Source organism: Pseudophryne corroboree, chromosome 5 (genome assembly GCF_028390025.1).
Source record: "Pseudophryne corroboree isolate aPseCor3 chromosome 5, aPseCor3.hap2, whole genome shotgun sequence".
Classification (NCBI taxonomy): domain Eukaryota; kingdom Metazoa; phylum Chordata; class Amphibia; order Anura; family Myobatrachidae; genus Pseudophryne; species Pseudophryne corroboree.
In genome coordinates, this window is record NC_086448.1 from 603,458,031 (window position 1) to 603,475,585 (window position 17,555).

The window sequence follows — 17,555 nt, forward strand, 5'->3', positions numbered from 1 at the left end:
GTATATGAAACATAGATTCATTCTGTACTTAGACTTAGGTCCCATCACCATGATATCTCCTTATGGTATGCAATTATTCCAAAATACGGAAGAATCCGATATCCAAAATACCCCTGGTCCCAAGCATTTTGGATAAGGGATACTCAACCTGTAATAGATACACAAAAACTTTGCTGTAGGACCCAGATGAATAAAACAATGTCTTAATAAAGTGTGCTTAAATTAAATTAAGATCATTTTATCTACAGGTACGTCTTCATTTACTCATAACATTCTCACATTTTCCAATAAGAAATCATATGTTTGATAAAAATACAAAAAGCAAGATAGAATAAGACTGACTTTATTTTAAAATAAATTATTAGAACAGTTATGTAATAGGATGGATGGAATAGAATGTAACAGGCTAAGAATATGTTAGACATAGTTAAAATCGGCCAGAAAATGGCATTTACATGCAAATGAGGTATTTCTCAAGATTCCTCTCTTACAGAAAAGCTGGCACAGAACCATGTTTCAAGTGCATAGACATAGGAAGCGCACGGTCCTGAATGATTTGTAGAGATTGTTCACCTTTCGATGACAAATATTGTATCGTTTGCGACCTCCTGTAAGTTGTCTGAAATACATAGTTTTATCTTCCATATGTGCATCCAAGTCATGTATTTATGCCATAAGGCACAGTGGTTGGTTGTGTTTGTTTTTTTGCCTGTGATAGCACTGCTGTTTTTTATTAACAGCACAAAAAAAAAACCCAAACCACAACAACTCACTCACTACAATGTCTAAATGCGCAGGACACGAAAAAGAAAAAAAAATAAACAATGGTTTTAGTGAGTAACCAATAACTTTTTTTATCTGAAGGTATGAAAACCTCTTTAAAAATATTTGGCCAGTAACTGCGTAGGAAACTTCTATTCATATAAATGTATTGGATCAGTGGTTCCCAAACTCGGTCCTCAAGACTAATGGTCCAGGATTTAAAGATATCCATGGCTCAGCAAAGGTTAAATCTTATTGACTGAGGTACTAATTAAGTCACCTGTGGTCAAGCCTGAATATACTTAAAACTTGGACCACTAGTGCTCTTGAGGACGGAGATTGGGAATCACTGTAATAGATCTAACATACATAGTACTTCCCTTTTTTGTATTATTTTTGTACAAAAATAAATAATTAATAGGCAGTTAAATAATATAAAATGTAATGAAACTTGTACGTCGTACACACAGGAAAAATGACACATATCTACATAAATGTATTTCATATCAAGTCTTGGTAAACTGTTGTTATGACTTGGATGATGAAGATTCTCAGGACACAGGTACTAGGTTTATTTGTGGAGAGGAAATGGATATAAACATAGTCCGAATGTAATAACTAGCAAAGCTGGTTTTACAGAATCTACAAATGACTGCGGCTGAAGGATATGACCCATGAGAGGCGAATTAGTGCCAAACAAAGGCACTTAGTTCGATTATGTGCCGTTTTTACGACTGGTCGAAAAAATGGCACTAATTCGACACAGGGTATTCAATTGCAGGAATTTTTGCCCGTTTTGTAATCCATTTTTCGCCCATGCCGTTTCCCTTTTTTTTTTTTTTTTTTTGCTCAAATCAGCATGGGCGAAAAATTGCACCGAAAACGCCAGCGAATTTGCCAAAACACGTGTATCAGCGGCGAATTCGTAGATACACGTGGTTTTTGACAGTGCCAGATTTTTCGACTAGTCGAAAAAACAGCATGGGCATTGAATAGGTCGAATGTAAATTCGACCTAAAAACAGGCAAAAAGTGCAGTTTTTTCGACTGTTCGAAAAAACGGCACTAATTGAATACCCCCCATAGTATTTAAATCCAAGCAGTTTGGATTTATTTTTTAACAGTATATATGGTCCTATGATCCTAATGTATAACATCACTAGGACTGATGAAACTGCAGCCTATTTTTGAAGGCCATTTACAGTATTACTAGACAAGATGAAAGCATGTACAGTACGTTCTTCACAGCCATGCAAATTATAGACTACACTTCAAAAAAAATGTAACCTGTGTATGTCATTTGCCTTGCAACATAATGCAGTAACTTGTGACTAAAACTCACAATGTGTATAAGGAACTCGGGCAGATTTATTAAGCCTAATGAAGTGATAAAGTGGAAGGTGATAAAGCACCAGCCAGTCAGCTCCTAACTGTCATTTTTCAAACCCAGTCTGTAACATGAAAGTTAGGAGCTGATTGGCTGGTGCGTTATCACCTTCCACTTTATCACTTCACCAGGCTTAATAAATCTGCCCCTCAGGAACAGGATCTATGGGAATATAACAAGCAAACTGCCCTATTACGGGATAACCAGCATTACATCTCCCAGAAAACCCTTTTACTTCTTGATCACTGTCCCCACACAGGTATGTATAATGCTCATGCAGGACTTCCTTCAAAATTTACCACATATAAAAGCTTGACAATCCTCCTGCCTACTTCACTCATTTATCTTACCTTATTCATACTGTACATTTCATTCATTTAGCCAGTATTCCTCCTGTCAGTTATTTCAATCATCCTACTCCTCTTTATTCATTTAATATCTAAGTCAGTACTCTTTCCTTCACTAATTTCATTTATTAGTCACTACTACCGTATCCTTCTTGAGATATTAAATCAATGAAGGAAACGGTAGTTGTAGGTAGGATATTTCTTACTTGCTTGCTTCCTTCAGTCATTTCATATCTCAATCAGTACTCCGCCTTCCTTCAGTCATTTCACATCTGTCAGTACTCCACCTTACTTTAGTCATTTCATATCTCAATCAGTACTCCACCTTCCTTCAGTCATTTCACATCTGTCAGTACTCCGCCTTCCTTCAGTCATATCATATTTCAGTCAGTACTCCACTTTCCTTTAGTCATTTCATATCTCAATCAGTACTCCACCTTACTTCAGTCATTTCATATCGCAGTTAGTCCTCCGCCTTCCTTCAGTCATTTCACATCTCAGTCAATACTCCACCTTCTTCAGTCATTTCATATCTCAATCAGTACTCTACCTTAATTTAGTAATTTCATATCTCAGTCAGTAATACGCCTTCCTTCAGTCATTTGATATCTCAGCCACTACTTCTTCCTTCAGCCATTTCAAAGCTGCTGCTGTGTCAAATTGTTTTGATAACCTGGTGACTGAATTACACCAAGATATTCATTCAACATTCACAAGAAAAGCAAAAGCATGCTGTGTGCAGTATTTCATTATCAGCCGAAAAGATAAAAGTTAACTAAATCTATTACATACAGTAACCAAAAAAAAGGCATAGTGCTTTTTTCTACGGAAAAGTATGGTCCCACACCTAAAGTTATAAATGGATAAGAGATTTACATTAGTTTCCATAGTCTGGACAAGTCTTCAGACGCATATTTATTAATCTTAATGTTTTCTCTGACTTTCATATCTCATTTGCTACTACTGCTTCCTTCATTCATTCATTTCATATCTCAGTCTCTAGTCACCCACTATTGTGTGTATAATGGGGGTAATTCCAAGTTGATCGCAGCAGGAAATTTTTTAGCAGTTGGGCAAAACCATGTGCACTGCAGGGGGGCAGATATAACATTTGCAGAGAGAGTTAGATTTGGGTGGGTTATTTTGTTTCTGTGCAGGGTAAATACTGGCTGCTTTATTTTTACACTGCAATTTAGATTGCAGATTTAACTCACCACACCCAAATCTATCTCTCTCTGCATATGTTATATCTGCCTCCCCTGCAGTGCACATGGTTTTGCCCAACTGCTAACAAAGTTCCTGCTGCGATCAACTCAGAATTACCCCCATATACATATATAGTATTCTATGCCATCAAGCAAGTTGAAGTCATAAACAACACTCACATAAAAACTGACTACTTAAAATTGAGTGCTGCTTCTGACTTCATATTGCATGAGGAATAGAAGACTGTGAATTTACTATGAACCCTGCACCATATCATGGATCTGAAAGAGTGCTGCCTCATATACCATATCGGGCTGCAGTTAAAATGCCAGCTGTCAGGATCCCGGCGCCAAAATACAGACAGGCAGAATCCCGTGGCACCAGGCCTATTCCCAGTCATGGGTGTCCACAATACCCATAGAGTGGGAATAGAACCTGTGGCGCATGCAGCAAACCACCAAGCCCACAAGAGGACTCTTAGTGCCCGCACCGCTGCCTGCATTCTGGCAGATGGGGTGGCGCAGTCGGGATACTGACAGCCGGCAACCCCGTCCGCCGGTAAATCGTATGTATTCCACTCTATCCGTCTGTGCAATATGATACAACAAACAGATATGAATATGAAAGGGAAAACAGCTATTCAGTACACATTACTACTCATTTATTGCAAATAATGGTCTGTTAAAAAAAATGTACAAAATATTAACCAAAAATATTTTTAAATAAGACAAATGAAGTGGTTGTTACAAAATGTTGGTCATATATAAGATATGTTCCTTTTGTAGAAGCTATTTCCATGCGTCTTCCTCCTTGTGGTGCTCTGTGTAATCTAAATAGAAGAGAATGACCAATTACAAATAATTGCAGTTACAGCTCCATTAATGCAGCAGTTTTTTTTTTATTTCATTTTCTTCGAAATAGGAACAAATATCAATATCGCCTGACAAGTTATTCATTTGTGTAAAAAATAAACAAAAAATTCAGGTTTGTAACAAGACATTGATCAAATCCATTTGGTTATCAAGCCAAAAATAAATTAATAATTACAAAGAGGATTTTGGTGAAATGTATAATTTTATAGATGACCTTTTTATTAACGTGAGACTTTATGAATCCTGTAATGTAAAACCCCCTCCCACAGCAAGCAGGAATACAGGGTCCTTACCATCTGGTATTTGTGAGGTGCCTGCCAGAATAGATAGAAGTAGTGACAAGTGGAAGCACTGTCATCCAGTCAGTAACCTCAACTCAACTCGATAAAGCATTACGGTAAGTGGAGGGATAGTGTGGTTGTACCAGTGAAACATTCTATGAATGGATATTAAAAATGCAATGGAGCAGACTTTAAATACAAAGAGCTAATTAGCTCATTATAGTATGAATGTCTATCTGCATCAATTTGCAATGCAATGTGCAGCACTGTATGTCATCTCATACTGCAATGAAGCCCACTGAGCCATCATGGTGAGTAGCTCCTGCCAGTACTTTGAAAGAGAAACCTGCCCACATCTTTAGGGAACTAGACATAATGGCACCTACATCACAAGGTACCTTATGAACATTTACGTTACCAGGACCATAATGTTGATATATAATATCGAAAGGGCCGAAAAGCAATTGAAACACAGAGAACATGTATTATAAATGATTTATGAATAAAATACATGCTGCTCAATTTATATCCCAACAAATATTTTTCATTCCAAGGGCTGAATGCAATTAGCCGCGGTGCTTACTGGGGGCTTATTGCTCCAGCCTTTAAAGCCCAGAGCTATTCAATTACAAGTCTATATGCGTACGTGGTAAGGCCACGCTGAACACGTCTTAACCCACGTATTCCAGGTTAAGTGCTCAGAGCTATAGGCTAACACGTTTCTGGCGCCCGCGGTAAGGGCAGAAAGCCCTACTCACTGCTGATTTCTGTTCACACCTCGGAAAGTGCAGCCTGAGGGCTTACCATGGGCTGCAATTGAATAGTCCTGGGCACTTAACCCGGGATCTACAAGCTACTGTGCGTAATTGAATGTGGCCCTAATTGTCTACTGGCTTTACTATTCTCTGTCATTTAATCTAACTGACAATATACTTGTTTTATTCATATTTGTATACAGTTTCCTTGTCCACAAGGAATTGTTGAACCTACAATGATACAAGGACTGAACTAAATTGAATTTTATCTATTCATCAAGATTTCTAGTAGCTTAAAAAGAAATTTGTCACTTTGTAGGGTTATTTGGGTAGATGAATTAAGATGGCAGTAACAAGTTTCTCAGCTTTTAACAAGCAAGACGTGCCCATATCATGGTGGTTTATGTGGTGATGGCACAGTTCTAGGTACAATGGGGCAGATTTATTAAGCTCAGTGAAGTGATAAATTGGAAGGTGATAAAGGACCAGCCAGTCAGCTCCTGTCATTTTTCAAACCCAGCCTGTGACATGGTAGCTAGGATCTGATTGGCTGGTCCTTTATCACCTTCCACTTTATCACTTCACCGAGCTTAATAAATCTGCCCCAATGTTATAATATATGCCATATTAAAATGAAGGAGGAAGAAATATAAGCAGTTAACTTCAATCATCCAGGGCCGTAACTAGGGTGGTGCGATGTGCCACGGCACAGAGTGACGCCAGGCTGGGGATGCTGTTTGGCGGTGCCTGTCAATTTTACGGTTTTAATAATTCTCATTTGCAGCGCTTCTCTTAGCTGGCCCCTGCACTAGAACCTGCCAACATAACGGATAAGAAATAAGTTTCTGCCCTTTCTTCCCTTTTATCACCGGTTTCTCCTCTTGCTCACTGAGACTGATCATTTCCCCCTCCTTCCTATCTCCTCCCTGGTCACCCCCCTCCTTCCTATCTCCTCCCTGTGATAAAGCTAAATATTTATCATATATAATACCCTTTATGAGGTCTAAGAACACTGTACGCTATTTACGTATGAAGTACCGTAAGGGTACGCTAGTTGCGTAACAATCGCTTTGCCGTGATCGAGACACTCAAGCGTCACGTTCGCTCACGGCCAAGAGATCACAGGCAGGCACGTTATTGGCTGTTAACAAACGTAATGATTCGCTATAGCGTAGCGAACGCTCGGGACCACGAGGAGATCACCAGCGGCGCTGACGCTCACTATATTAAACCTTTGTATCTAAACCATAAACAGTGTAATGTGCAGTAAAACCTTAGTGTAATGTTAGAGAGTAAATGCAACACAGTATAACCTTATTACCTTAAAAGCTGTTTGAGCGTCACCGACGCTCTGAGAATACTTAATACTATAAGAAACACACAGATACCGTACTCAGGGTCCAACGCCTAAAATATATATTATGAATGCTATACTTGCAAAAGAGTTAAACACAATACAAGTCATACACTACAATATAACATAGACTACCTAACCAGATAACTACACAGGAAATACAATACAATTTAAAGGAAAATGAGAGAGAAAGAGAAGGAGAGAGAGAGAGAGAGAATGAGAGAGATTGGCCCACAATAACAAGAAGATCAATATAGTTGCGGAGAAACACTTACGCACAAGGGGAAACGATCGCATGCGCCTCGATATCCAGCTCCCGATTATCAGCAATGAGAACCGTTGAAGAGAGTGCACTGGATATGGTCGGCCTGCCTATTTATGCCCCACACACAATGCAATTCAATGGTCCCTACAATCTTATTGTTCATTGGACACAGGAATTCGGCTTCGCACTATAACAAAAGGTCATAGGTTGATTCATACAGGTGGGTTGTGACTATTTCCAACTGTTCAGGTGGGTGGGATACTGAGTTTCCCGCCGCATGACTAAATAAGAACAAATAATAGTAAATGGACATAAACTTCTTATGTCCATAACTATTCGCACGAGCGATTAATCTGCTCCAAACCAACACCGGAATATTGCTATTTAAATACTCTTCCGATGGGTACCAAACACCACTGTATGACCCCTGTTAGACCCTTCGTACAATACAAAGAGGGATCCCTCTGTTCAGGAACATGCTATGTTAACTAAACTTTCAGAATCTATCAAAGGGACCATGATCTACAAAATACATTATTACTGAAAATATGTAACGATTGAGTCGCACGCTACGATCACATAAACTCTACCGTAAATACGCATACCGTGCGCCTGCGGGTGCCCGCGACTGTGAGTATGCGCACGCACGGGAGAGCGTACGCATGCGCAGCACGGACCTGTGGGAGGTGCAAATATGGTAGTGTGCATAGAGATATTTTTCTGACTTTGACAGTCCACCCTTTGGCAGTCAATAATAACTGCCACCTTCTAAAAACATTTAAAAAGAGAAAAATATATGTCAGGGGTTAATACATTTACATGGTTGGGTAGGGGAGGAGAGGAGATGGTAGGAAAAGGGTATGACCTAGTGAGATAGCAGAAGCATGTGTGTATGAATCCGTGCTTGGGGGTCATGTATCATCGTGCCGTACGTGTTTTAAATCAAGCTTCGAGGTATTGCGAAGTATACATGTGAATTCCTTCTTATCCCGTGGTACGGGTCTGTGGATGGGCTGTCAAACTTTACCGAGCTCTTTTCGGCTTTGGTTGTAACAAAATGGGGGAGCACATTTTAGTTGATGATACATGAATGGGGGAGATATGTGATTGCTGATATCTGTGCCTGTATTCCCTATCGACTATGTGTGTCATTACCTGAGGGTTGTAGAAATGAAGAAAAGACATAATTACGGTAAATGCGGTGGTATTCTATGTCAGGTAAATGTACAGTCGTCGATTGAGGTCTTGTTTGGTGTCTGTTGAATGCAGTCTTCTTTGTGCTTTTGCCCATAAGGTGCGAGCAAAAGCTGTCAATGTCCATAGATTTACAAAAGTGTTGGGCTAGCGTAATTTTAAAATTTCTAGGGAAACTGGGGATCCATGGCATAGTTCATCAAAAATCTGTGTATCAGATTGTCAAACTTCTTCTTTAATCCCTCTGTTGTCTGTATATCGGCTCATCAAATTCCTCGTCCAAGTGGGTCTTGTTACCTTGGAGGAAACGGAAAAACAGGTGAAAGAAACGGACCGTAGAAATCGCATTTTCATCACATCATTGTTTCTACATTTGGGTCATAAATCAAGTCCAGGTTAATTACAGTTTCCTCACTCCTTAAACTCATTACCCTAGTACGATGATTGCACTTCATTAAAGCCTGACCGCATCTAAATATCAATCCAATCGATATGACAACACCTAAGATACATAGGAGAAACTTCCCAACATCCATTATGACTCCTTGAGCCCAGTCTCCTAAACCAGAAAACCAATTTCGCGGGTTCAACCATGACACCCAACCAGTCAGCTCATTACCTACAGCGGCAAGAGTGAGATTGTGTCTCCTGCGAAATTCCCACTTCAATTGGAGAATATCGTCCATCTTTTGGTCTATGACCTCGACCGGATCCTCGGTGCTATTCGTAATATATGTGCAACATTTCACGCCGTATTGTGTTGCCAGTGTGACACAATATCCGCCTGTCACTGCTGTGAGGTAATTGAGAACCATTCTATGCTGTACCAGTTCTGTTTTGTAAGCCTGAAGTTCTCTTCCAGTATACCTAAACGTGTCATCATACATTTCAGTGATATTATCTAACAAATTTGCGAGCGCCGATATGTATTTATAATTCAGCACTCCTCTAGCGGTGCGGGTGAAATCTAACGCGATTAAGAATTGAATCCCGGTGGATTCACTTATCAGATCAGAGGCCGGATGCTCTGTCTTCTCTATCAGGTGCCTTTTAACAACGTGCTCGTAATGGGTGTGAGTATAAGGAGCTTGGGCACCACGGTGTATGTCTTTCATTTTGTCATGTGATACAGTCATTACTTCAGGCAGTACTTTTCCAATATAACACAATCCTTCAGAGTTTGGGGCAAGCCACTTGTACGCCTTTCTCCCGCATATGAAATATGCATCATCGGGGAGAACATATGGGACGGAGTAGGACATAACCATATTACACACCTTCCATGTGAAATCTCCTAACCCTAATTCTTCCATCTGTTTAGTACACGTATCAGGTTGTACGATATGTGCACAGTATCCTGGTGATACCTCTCCAACTTTAGTAATCCTATTTCCTAAGGTATACCTATACCGGAAAGATTTTCCTCTACTGGCTATGTGGCGTACAAGCTCTGTATCTGTAGGCATTCTATCTGCTCTATGCGAAAAGGTCATGGTGTGGTTACTCCATGACACTTCCCAATTTCCCGGTTTTCGGGGATTGGAGATGTTGAAACATAATAGGGACCTATCCACATGGTATTGGTGGAGCTTCAAACTAGGAGGGCTGGAGATATTAAACCTCCGGTCCACCGGTCTCCCACCATTTAACTCAAGTACCTCCTCTATCGTTAAAGGAAATGGTACTAGCCCTGATTTGCTATGACCCTGAGGTACTTGAGAGCATACCCAACAATCTGTTTTGTTTAACACATTACCCACTAAGGAGTGATAGTCACTCAATGGATGCCGGTCCATATGGATATTAAAACTGGATTGGCATTTCTTAATGCACCCATCCTCAATGACATTGTTACAGAGCCTACAGATACAGTTTTCTTCAGCTAACAATCCTTCACAATTCCTTCTATGGTCAATGCTATCGGATCGTTTTCTGATACTCGCCTTTGCTTGTTGATTATGTTGTTCTCGGAAAACTACGCCTCCATCTTTATCATCAGAACCCATTCCAGAACCTCTCTCGACCTCCATGGTACTCTCGCCGGAACAGACTGCTCTGGTCAACATCATGGTCAACAGGAAAATCCGGATCACAGTCTCTTGGGGCAAGTCCATCTTATAGGAGGAGACGAAGAAAAATGAGAGGGGGAAAAAAATAATTGAGGGAGATGGGATGGGAAATTGGAGAAAAACAATAAAAGGGAACAGGGGATCGACAACTGCTTTTGGTCTTGTGATTTTCAATGCTCAGGTGCCGCCTCAATCTTCCTGGAACAGACACTCCAGTGATACAACCTCTACCGTCTGTTCCTTATCACGGGACCTCTCTGGATCAGCAACCTTCTTACAGTGGGACGAATGAACCCACGTCTCTCTCTCAGCAACCTTCAATGCTGTAGTGCTAGTCAATAAGACCTGGTATGGTCCTTCCCATCTGTCAATAAGGCAACCTGAGCGTAGAAAATTCCGTATCATTACATAATCCCCAGGTTCAATGTCATGACAATTACTATCTGGTAAATCAGGAATCACTAACTTCAGATTATCATTTTGATTCCTTAACTGTTTACTCATGTTAATCAAGTATTTTACAGTCACTTCATTGTTACACTTCAAATCATCCTGAGGGTTAATCATAACATGCGGTTGTCGACCAAACAAGATTTCAAAGGGAGACAGATTAAGAGGGGACCTGGGAGTGGTTCTGATGCTGTACAGTACAATGGGTAAAGCTTCTGGCCATGTCAATCCTGTCTCTGCCATCACTTTACTCAGTTTATTTTTAATAGTGCTGTTCACTCTTTCCACTTTCGCACTCGCCTGTGGACGGTATGGAGTATGCAGCTTGCTATCAATTCCCATCAATTTACACATTCCTTGAAAGACATCACCTGTAAAATGGGTACCCCTATCACTTTCGATAATTCTAGGGGTACCATATCTACATACAAATTCCTGCACAATTTTCTTAGCAGTAAACATAGCGGTATTTGTGGCCGCTGGAAATGCTTCGACCCAATTTGAAAAAACATCTATACAAACAAGTACATATTTCAAATTTCGACAAGGGGGTAATTGAATGAAGTCAATCTGTATTACCTGGAAAGGGCCGCCGCCAGGTGGGATATGGGATGGTTCTGTAGGTATTGCCTTTCCAATATTCTTTCTCAAACAGGTAAGGCATGACATGGCTCTTTTACTCGCATGAGAGGAGAATCCTGGGGCGCACCAATATGCTCTTACCAACTTGCACATCCCTTCCTTGCCTAGATGAGTCAGCCCGTGAGCTGCCTCAGCCAAACATGGAAGGTATGTTCTGGGGGCCACCGGTTTACCTTGTCCATCCGTCCAGAGTCCTGAGGACTCCTGGCCATATCCCTTTGCCTTCCAGACTGCCTTTTCCTGTGTGGAACACAAATTTTGCATCTCACACAACTTCTGTGTGTTGATGGTATTAAATACCATCAGTTGTGTGGTGTCTGTCTGTCTGGGGGTAGCAGCTGCTAACTTAGCTGCTTCGTCTGCTCGGCTGTTACCAAGCGATACTGGGTCTTGGCTATATGTATGTGCTTTACATTTGATAACAGCCACTCTGTCGGGTTCCTGTATCGCTGTTAGAAGCCTTTTTATGTGAGCTGCATGCGCTACCGGTGTACCAGCTGCCGTCATGAAATTTCTGAGGCGCCATAGGGCTCCGAAATCATGGACTACCCCGAATGCGTATCTAGAATCGGTGTAGATATTGGCTGATTTGCCCTTAGCCAATTCACATGCTCTGGTTAGGGCGACCAGTTCAGCAACCTGGGCTGAGTGAGGTGGGCCTAGCGGTTCCGCTTCTATGGTGCCTTGGTCATCTACGACTGCGTATCCAGTACACAAGTCTCCCGAGTCTGTCTGTCTATGACAACTACCGTCCGTGTAGAACGTAAGTTCTGCATCTTCCAGTGGGTTGTCACTGATGTCAGGCCTTGCGGTAAAATTTTGGGTCAAATATTCCATACAATCATGAGTATCTTCCTTTGTATTAAATCCTCCTTCCCCAGTACTCTCATCCTCCACCCTTTGGGTCTGTCCAGACACACTTGGGAGATATGTTGCAGGATTTAATGCACTGCATCTCCTTATGGTGATGTTTACGGGGGCCATTAGTGCCAATTCCCATCTTGTAAACCGCGCTGAGACGTGCCTGGTTTGGGCAGAATTTAACAAGGCTGACACTGCATGCGGTGTATGAATTGTGAGGTTGTGACCTAGCACGACGTCTTCGCTTTTCGTTACTAGCAATGCTATCGCAGCAACGCTTCGCAAGCATGTGGGGAGGGATCGCGCTACCGTGTCTAGCTGAGCGCTGTAATATGCTACTGGCCTGCTGGCATCACCGTGCTTTTGGGTTAGTACGCCTGCCGCGCAACCAGCACTTTCTGTTCCGTATAGTTCAAAGGGTTTCCCATAGTCCGGCATACCTAATGCTGGTGCCTGCGTTAGGCACTGTTTAAGTCTCTCAAATGCTGCCTCAGACTCGTCTGTATGCGAAATCCGATCAGGTTTGTTTGAGGAGACCATTTCCTGCAAAGGTAACGCTAAAATGGAAAACCCTGGGATCCAATTACGGCAATACCCACACATTCCTAAAAATGTTCTGATCTGTTGCTGGGTTTGTGGCAGAGTCATGTCTCTAATTGCTTGAATTCTATCAGCGGTCAGGTGTCTCAGTCCTTGTGTTAAACAGTGTCCCAAATATTTTACCCTAGTTTGGCATAATTGCAACTTGTCTTTGGAAACCTTGTGTCCTGTGTCTGAAAGATGAAACAGGAGCTGTTTCGTATCCTTCAGGGATGCCTCCAATGAATCAGAACACAGTAGTAGATCATCCACGTACTGTATTAATACTGATCCACTCACTGGTTGGAAAGACTGTAAACAATCATGCAAAGCCTGAGAAAATATACTTGGGCTATCTATGAATCCTTGTGGTAATCGAGTCCATGTGTATTGGACTCCTCTGTATGTAAATGCAAACAAATATTGACTGTCAGGGTGCAGAGGTACCGAAAAGAAAGCGGAGCAGAGGTCAATAACAGTGAAAAATTTCGCAGTGGGAGGGATTTGCATTAGGATGACAGCTGGATTTGGCACTACGGGGAACTGACTCTCAACTATTTTGTTAATCCCCCTTAGATCCTGCACTAGCCGGTAACCCCTCCCCCCACTCTTTTTCACAGGGAAGATGGGACTATTAGCAGTGCTGGACGTTCTTACCAGAATGCCCTGTTGTAGCAAGGGTAAACTCCTAACTCCACCTCTGGCTTCAGAGGGTACTGTGGGATTTTTGGAGCTATCCTACCATTTTTTACTTGTACAACTACCGGAGCTACGTTTGCCATTAATCCAGTGTCCTGTGTCTTTAGTCCAAAGTGACTCTGGTATCTGAGATGTCATTTCTTCTACTTGGGAGGGAGTCCTATTTGTCATAGTGGTATGTGACATTAATTTGACGGGGAGTCTAACATGTCTCGTACTTCCTGAGCGTGATTCTCAGGTATGTCCAAGAATACACCTTCAGGAGTACAATAAATGACGCACCCCATTTTACACAGTAAGTCTCTTCCCAGGAGATTGGTCGGTGCCGATGCAGCCAGCAAAAAGGAATGCTTGGTATGTAAAGGCCCTATTGTAATCTCTGCTGGTTTGCTAACAGGGTAATGCTGGACTACTCCCGTTACTCCCACGGCTGGAATTGTCCTACCAGTGGTCCTCATGCCCACTGTCGAATTTATCACTGATTTGGCCGCCCCTGTGTCTACAAGAAAGTTTAATGATTTACCAGCTACATTGATTGCAATTTCTGGTTCACTTCCAAGACTTGCAATCAATTTTACTGGCTGCAGATTACAGGTATGGCCACACCCCTATTGGGTATGGTGACCTCCCTGAATCCCGCTGGCAGCAACTACTTGTGAGGGAGTTAGCTGGGAACTACCAGAGGTTTGCCAATCTCTGTTTGGGGGGTATCTTTTTGTTTCCCCTGCATGTGGCTCATAACTCCGTTTCTGTGGACCTTGCTCCCAATGTCGTGTGTCGTGTCGTTGTCTAGGGGGTTGGTATGAGTTCCGTACATTCTTTACTCTACAATCTCGTGCCATGTGTCCCTGTTTATGACAAGAATAACAAGTAACCACACTTGACTTACCCACAGGGTTTGGTGATACAAACAAAGGCTGCCTTGTGGTCAGGGCCTGTATACTTACGGCCATTAACTTATCACTTTGTTGTTCCCTGTGTCTGGTGATGTTCCTATCGTGATCAATAGCAGCCTCTCTCAAAGTAGCCACAGACAGACCTCGCCAACATGGTTGTGTGGTCTGTACCCTAGTCTTCAATGACTCTTTTAAACCATCCATCAGTACCGATACTGCTACTTCTCGATGGTTTATGTTTGTTTTAATGTCCTCTATGCCTGTGTATTTTGCCATTTCTGATAATGCTCTGTGAAAATACTCTGCAGCTGTCTCTGACTCCTTCTGTTTAATGGAGAATATCTTGTTCCATCTGACTACCGCTGGGAAATATTCTTTTAACTGTAAGTTTATTCTTTTTACATTGTCTTTGTTGTACACATCTGTAAGAGGTACATCCTGATCTAATCCGCAATCAGCTAAAAATTGAGTTGCGTCAACATTGGAGGGTAAACATGCTCTCAGCAATATCTGCCAGTCTTTATTGTTGGGCTCTACAGTGTTACCTAAGTCTCTGATGTATTTTTGACTGGCAACTAAGTCTTTTCTAGGGTCAGGGAATTCAGACACTATGGTCCTTAATTCCATTCTGGAAAATGGGCTATACATGGCAATGTTCCTCACAGGGGTGACCCCTGATGTGTCAGTTTTCCCATTTGGAACAGCTATTACCCTAACAGGAGTAACTCTAACAACATCACTCTGTGTGGGTTCTACAGCCTGTGGTGAAATGGCTTCAGCATAGTGTATGGTGCCGTACTTACCTGTAGATACGACCTCACCTATCCCTCCGCTAGGGGCCTTTGTTACTAATCTCGTGGGTGGAGCTGTGCCTACTGTGGTCTCTGCTATGGTGGCTGCTAGAGAGAGCGCTGAAATTTTTGCCGATTCGTCTTCTTGATCACACTCCTGAGGAAAGTTCAAAACAGGGTACAACTTGCACGGGTTAATACTTGCGTTGGTTAATTTGTTAACATTATCTTTAACATTTATACAGTTGCTAAGTGTTTGTGTGTTACACCTTAGTGCGTCATTCTCCGCAACCAATTTCTCTCCTGATATGTATGGTGGCGGTGGGGCCGTGGCTATCAGTTTTCTGATTGAGCCAGATCCCGCCGCCTGAGCCAATCCTCTCTGTATGTCACCTTCCTGCTGCCACAACTGCAAATAATCGTAATGTTTGATTCGTCTCTTTGTTGATTTAATGAGACATATCCTTCTCCTTAAATTCGTTAACACTTCTGTGCTGAAGCTACCTACTCTTGGGAATTTCTCCCCGTCATGTACTGTCATTCTCTCCCATTCATCACATAAAGCTTCTGTGTGACTTCCGTATTTCTCACACATTACATACCTTGCCGACCCAATTGGTCGGTTCACTGAATCAACCCGAACCGAGGTTGATCGCCCCCTACCTGAACAAGTGGCCCCCATAGTTCGAAGGTGTTGCTTTATTTAACCAACCCTAACGCAAACCAAATGTCCAAAATAGGCTGACGGTGGCGGTTTACCGAGTACCCCACTCGCTCGCCCACGCCGACCAATACGACCTGATCACACCGATATGGTGCTGGCGTACTCGACCTAGGGTCCCTGCGACCTGAACCTCTATTTACTGGAACCTGTGAGGGTGCTCCGAAGAACACTTACTCTTTCCAGTAACTATTGGTTGCTGGATAGTTCCTGAGTGAGCAGCGAACTTCCCTTAAAATAAAAAAAAATTACACAAATCACGTTAGAATGTACAAATAGCGTTTATGACCTTCGTACACAAATAGTACCGGTCAGGTTTACTAATGCACACAATTACGTGCGGTACAATCGTTTAGTACACAAGCAACTAATCTTATGTACTGAGCGACCAGTGGAATCGAAAATTTCGGCTGCGAATTCCTTCAGCCAGAGCTTATATGGCCTATATGGGTGTTGCACCAACCCTTTCTTGGTGTTGTGCCTGTGGACTGTATAGCGGACTTCCTTGTCTGCTGTACCTGAACCTGTTGGTCTGCTATGACCTCCTGGTCTGTTACAGTATGACCTCCTGGTCTGCTACACTCTAATGCTCAAATTGTATATTTAACCAGGGATGCCTCCCTAGCCACCATGTACGTCACTTACACGCATGTACCTCACGAGAACTCGACTTTTCTTGTGGTTCAATTTGTAAAATTGTAAACAACACACTCACTCACCACATGTACACTTTTGTTTCTATTTCTATTTCTGCGCAGAAATTTCTCTTTAGACCAGATGTGTTACAAATTAGGAGAAGGATCTATTAATTTAAATTTCGAATGGAAAAAAAAAATTTGCGCGATTTATCGCCTGGCGTTATTTACCGCGTGGCGCTACTTATCGCGTTGAGAGGAGAGAAAAAAAACTTGTGATTTGAGTTACGTGGGCGTACCCGTACGCTCCGTTGCGTAATATACGCTGCGTGCGTCGGCCCTTGGATTGCGTACGCAAGTCTCAGTCTTTTGTTAGAGACACGTGTACGCAAAGCAAAGATCCACCGTAACACAATTTATACGTTTATCAACTATAGAACTGGCAAACAGGAGAGTGACATACGAAAAATACACCAATGAAAAGGAAATGCAGATATATATGTGTGCGTGCGTGTGTACGCAAGACAGAAAAATAAACAGTTTTAAAAAGACACTATTGTTTTGTTCTTACCTCCGGTTCCCGGATTCCTTCAGCACCCTTTACTAAGAGAAGCAGACGCTTATCCAAACAGCACTACGAGGAATATGATCTCCCGCCCTTTGCTGCTGGATAATGTCTGCTGAAATTACCTAGTGTAGATATGTGAAGGACGGGCGAGCCGCCAATTGATAAAGCTAAATATTTATCATATATAATACCCTTTATGAGGTCTAAGAACACTGTACGCTA

At 42.0% G+C, this 17,555-nt stretch overlaps 1 protein-coding gene across 1 annotated transcript in view; it reads right to left on the minus strand.

Moving 5' to 3' along the window:
- Positions 1-4,340: 4,340 nt before the first annotated feature.
- The window catches only part of PRELID3A (PRELI domain containing 3A), a 133,061-nt gene continuing 119,846 nt past the window's right edge, over positions 4,341-17,555 (minus strand). The window contains exon 7 of the mRNA XM_063923431.1: positions 4,341-4,530. The gene's annotated coding sequence lies outside the window, so the exon portion shown is untranslated. The remainder of the gene's footprint in view (positions 4,531-17,555) is intronic.